This window comes from Theobroma cacao, chromosome 6, assembly GCF_000208745.1.
Source record: "Theobroma cacao cultivar B97-61/B2 chromosome 6, Criollo_cocoa_genome_V2, whole genome shotgun sequence".
NCBI classification, from domain to species: domain Eukaryota; kingdom Viridiplantae; phylum Streptophyta; class Magnoliopsida; order Malvales; family Malvaceae; genus Theobroma; species Theobroma cacao.
In genome coordinates this window covers 11,587,164-11,592,361 of record NC_030855.1, presented here as the reverse complement: position 1 = coordinate 11,592,361, position 5,198 = coordinate 11,587,164, and the positions used below count along the sequence as shown (strand labels likewise).

General features: G+C 32.6%; 1 long non-coding RNA gene across 1 annotated transcript in view; it reads right to left on the bottom strand.

Moving 5' to 3' along the window:
• LOC108662542 overlaps positions 1,281 to 5,198 on the bottom strand; it is an 8,481-nt gene continuing 4,563 nt past the window's right edge. Inside the window, exon 3 of the long non-coding RNA XR_001928424.1 lies at positions 1,281 to 1,320. This is a non-coding gene — a long non-coding RNA (uncharacterized LOC108662542). The remainder of the gene's footprint in view (positions 1,321 to 5,198) is intronic.

Below are 5,198 nucleotides of genomic sequence, written 5' to 3'. Positions count from 1 at the left end.
TTTATGAAATATATTGTGCTTTGAGGACTTTGTGATATGTTAAGCATGCCAAGTGTATGGGAGTATGCATTTGACACCTAGGCAAATTTTTATGAAAGTGTGATAAATCCTATGGTTTGAAGTTTTGATTTGTATTTGATGTTATGTTTGAGGATATATATATATGGATTTAAGCTAAATGAATGACTTGAGGTGAAAATTAAGCAAGGTAATGATTTGAATTGTTAGATTTGGATTTTTGGAAGTTGGGAAGGTTGAAAATTTGCATACAAGGGAAAATATCGATAGATTTGAAGTAGAGAGCATCCAGAGGGAAAAGTATCGATAGATTCCCCACATGTATCAATACATTTACGATAGTGAGAATTTTCCCTAAAATCTATTGATATATTACCAATGTATTGATAGATTTGGTTAAAACCCATGTAATTGTAATGATACATTCCTAAACGTATCGATGCATCATTGTGGAAAAGCAAAAATAAAAAGAGTTTTAAGCCGTCCACCCATTTTAAAACAAACCCTAACTCTCTCTACCACTCCAAAAACCCAAGCCCCAAATTGATTTTTGGAGCCATTTGGAGTAAATTGGAGCTTGGGAAACGCCTCTAAAGGTAAGATTAAACTTTTTGACTGATTGATTTTCAATTTAATCAACTAATAACCAAGAAATCTAATTTTTCCAGCTTTGGTCCAGTCACGACCCGGTACTCCCCTCGAGCCCGTGACAACAGTCGCGACGTCCCGATAAACATTCATCGTCCGAAATGCCAACCGGAACCTCGCAAGGCTTTAATATCAGTTATCGCACCTCCCTTGTGAGCAACAGTTGTTAAGTATCATGTTTTGAGAGATTATAAACTATTTCCAAATCAAAACAATAGAAAAATAATCTTTTTCTCACTAGGGCATTTTGGTCATTTTTCCTCAAAAATCTCGAAATTAGGTAAAAATGTAGTATACGAGTACAAAACACATAATTCATAATCAAAAATAAGTTTAAACATCTAAAACCTTCATTTAAAATGAATTTATGATTATTTGGATATAATAAAAAATAAAAGAAATATTCAATAAAATATTCCATTTTCTTATAAAATAATATTTTTAGAGTTATACGTAAATAATTTTTGTAACATAAAAGCTACAAAAATTCATACATACTGTAATACAGATAACCAAAGTATAAAATTTAATTTACAGTGACACGTGGGCCCACGAACGACCAAAAATATCAAAAGCAGTAAACCTACAGTTTTTGAGGATGCAAGTCCAACTGTAGCCCTCAACGAAATGAGCTATTTACCGACTATCCTGAGCCTAAAATGAGTGAAAATGAGGGTGGTGAGATTATATAATCCCAGTGACTAAACAAATACCATATAAAATATCTAAAGCTGAGTAAATGGAAACAGATAAAATAGTTTAACATACTGTAATTCATCACCTTTCAACTCACTCTAACCAAATAAAATCAATTCATATAAATCAAGTAATCAACATGGCTTATGAATTTCTTAAAACTTTGGCTCGTGCCAAAATCATTTTCATACTCAGTTATCAAGGATACCTTGGCCGAGGGTTATCCCAACCGAGACCGCCAAGGCTGTTAAAAAGTTATGTACGCATAAATGATGTTTTTATTTTGAAAACATAGTCGTTCCTTGGCGTTGGTTGAGTTCACCCTCACGTGGTGGTTTGGCGTGAAGTGAACTCTATAGTATTAACCTTAGGAGTTATCCATCCGTGCCTCTCTTACTGAGGTACGAATATAATAGGGTTACCGGTGCCCCTCTAATAGGCTGGTCCACGGAACCTGTCCACTGCAGCGACTAAACCCATCATACAATAAAATTTGTAATAGCATGACATGGCAATTATTTTGTTTTACAGCCTCTCAAGGCAAATCAACAATTCATACATTTTCAGCACATTTACTAAATCAACCATTCATTCCAATATTATCATAAGCCATTCAATTCAAACCATGATTTATAACACAACAATTTAGTCTCCAATTACTCCATTTTCAAAACCATCATTCAATTTCAAGACAATTTGTAAAATCATTTTCATTTAATCACATTTTGCTTATAAAACATAAAGATTTACCATTTAAACTCATTTTCCATAAAATCACAAAATCGGATAAAAACTACTCTAGATAATTAAGACGATAGTAAGGTTACTCATAGTATCAGGAGTTTGAAATGCTCTTATTCTCAGTCCTGTGACACAACGTCTTTACCCTTGTTAGAGGGCTCACCACCTATATACAATACATGACACATAATTCAATATATTGTGTCATACCATTATAAATCTATTTCAGGCTCTTTACTAATGCATGAAATGGAATGTAAAATACTCGGGTAACTATCTAAATACGGTTTTCTACACAAATTCAATTGTGTACCTAAATAAAACAATATTGGCCTAATTCGATCTATCACCCGATTAATTGGCCAATACGTCCAATTCAACTCCAAATAATTTCATTTTTCTCCGAATACTCCAAATCATCAAACACAAACTAAATAACTTGAAATATGGCAAAATCATCCTCACATTTTCTCTTGGAAATTTCGACCATGGTGGGTGCATCAACATTATAATTTTTCCTACTTGATTCTCACACCATAAATCACTAATTCCTAACCAAATTACTTGAAATAAAATAAAAATCATCCTCAATATTTCACATGGAGAATTCAGCCAATGATGGGTGATGGAAGAACATGAATTTTTCTTGCTTGATTTTCATGCTACACATCACCAATCAACTAAAAATACTAAAATACATTGAAATCTAACCAAATCAAGTAGCAAAACCTCTCTCTAAGTGTTCATCTAGCAAGATACCCATTGTGAAATCATGTGATTCAACCATGTAAAATGCAAAATAATGCATGGGAAAGGTAGATCACAAGTCAAAATCAAGAATTTTTACCTTTGATTGCTTGATTACTTGAATGTTCACACTTTTCTCTTGAATTTTTCCACCTAAGGTTTGTGTTCTTCTTTTCTTCCTTTGTTCCTACTTTGGTCGGCCATATGAAGAGAAATGGGCTGATTTTATGCTGATTTTTAAGCTAAAAAAAAATGGAGATAAATTTGACATATGTCACCATTCCATTGGTCCATGTGTCATTCTTAGCCATTAAGCAATCTCTCTCTACCACTTAAATTTCGTCAATTATCCATGATAATATTGGGTAAAATCCATGTGCTGGATAAGTGTTGGGTGGTGTAAAATTACAATTTTGCCCCTAGGGTGGTAAAATGACTATTTTACCTCTATGCTCGAAAAAATGCTGAAATTAAAATTTTTCACTTCTTAAACTCAAATTATGTTCTAAATAGTGAATCTTGATCAAAAACTTCTTCCAACATTCTAATTTTAACCTCGAGTGGCAAAATGATCATTTTGCCCCTAAGTCATGAAAATTTCAATTTGACTCCAAATCGGTTCTCGAACTCCGAATCACCATTTTAAGTCATTATGGAGTTTTAAAATTCTCAATTTCATCTTAAAATCTCTATTTGGACTAGTTCGAGGCTTAATTCAACTTAACTGTACCATTTGGTACATTATCATTCTTTAACGATTTTCGAGGTACCCAAGTAAGCAAACATGCATTCTTATGTAAGAATGGCATAATAAACATATTGTAGAGTCAGGCTTGATAGCACTACCCCCCTTAAAATAAAATTTTGACCTCAAAATTTCATTTACTGAACTCAGAGAAAATGTGGGGATATTATTTTCTCATCCAATGCTCGACTTCTTATGTCCTCCCCTTTATGGGGAATTTCGATTTGTTCACCTTATTTACCTCTAATTTAACTCGAGTACTTCACTTATGTCTATTATTATCCTTTAAAATCATATCAACAGTAACCTTCACAATTATGATCTTTTATATCGAGACACCAAACATGCTTCTATTACTATCATTAAACTTGAACCATAACTCCATCTCAATCATACCAATTTCGAACGCATTTTATACTTATTTATGTATACCAATCTCTATCTTATTACTTCATTCCATATCAAACTTCTCGACTTTCATTCATTCATCCTATCCTCATACACTATTGTGTAGTTTACGGCATCATTAACACACCATACTCATTCCTGTACATATCCTCAATGTTAGGGAAGATTAATGGCTTCAATTATTTCCACATACTTCATGTGTATCTTGCATTTAGAAAATTTCCAATCTTCTTAATCCTATTAATCCATCTCATATGGCTTAATCGCACTATAGATTACATTTCCTTAACTATTTCCCCAAAATTCCTTAGGTTACCATAAATCAACTTTTGATAAGATTCTTGATTGCTACATTATCTATACAACTCATCAAATAGATTGAGTTTAAATCTCGAACCACCAAAACCATTATTCATTTTAGTTTGGTAAATCACTAACTCCACACATACGTATACACACACATTCAAATGTCCATATTTCTCATTATGTATACGGGTCTCTGTTTTCAAATGCCTTCAGATTAATTTCTCTTTGTTCATTCCCATCCACAACCAAAATTCAATAGAATAATCTTCATAATTCATACAAATTCTCATCATGCCTATGCATAGTTCCACATCATTTACATACTTATACTCTCTTCTTATCATTTCCAACTATATGTTTAAGTTTCCTTGTACTATATATCATTGCATCATAATGTCATCTCCATTGAATTATAATCTATTATGCGTGTATGCTTTATAATTCCATTGATGCCTCAAAGATTTATCTTAACTTGATCATTGCATCGTATGCAATACCACAATTCCAAAGAGTCATCCTTTTTCCTCGATTATCTTTCATGCCTCTTCCATATATTGTATCCTTATTGCATTCCGATATTGATTTGTCACTTAAGACTCAGACTCATTTGAATCATGTATGCCTCGAGCATTTTTGAATTCCAATTTTCCATAATATATTAGGAAAGTTTCATTATCTGACTTCATTATCAAGGTCAACTTCAATCATCTTTTGTTTCACTCTTTCATATGAACAAAACATCATTCTCCCTTAGCCAATTTATAAATTGCACTTGAAATTGCAAAACTTGAAACTAGATTCTCCTTAAGTACCTTTCAATGTTAATATGAATATCACTCTCAGCTTACAGCTTCCTTTTTATAACCACATAACTTAGTGCTTGCTTTCA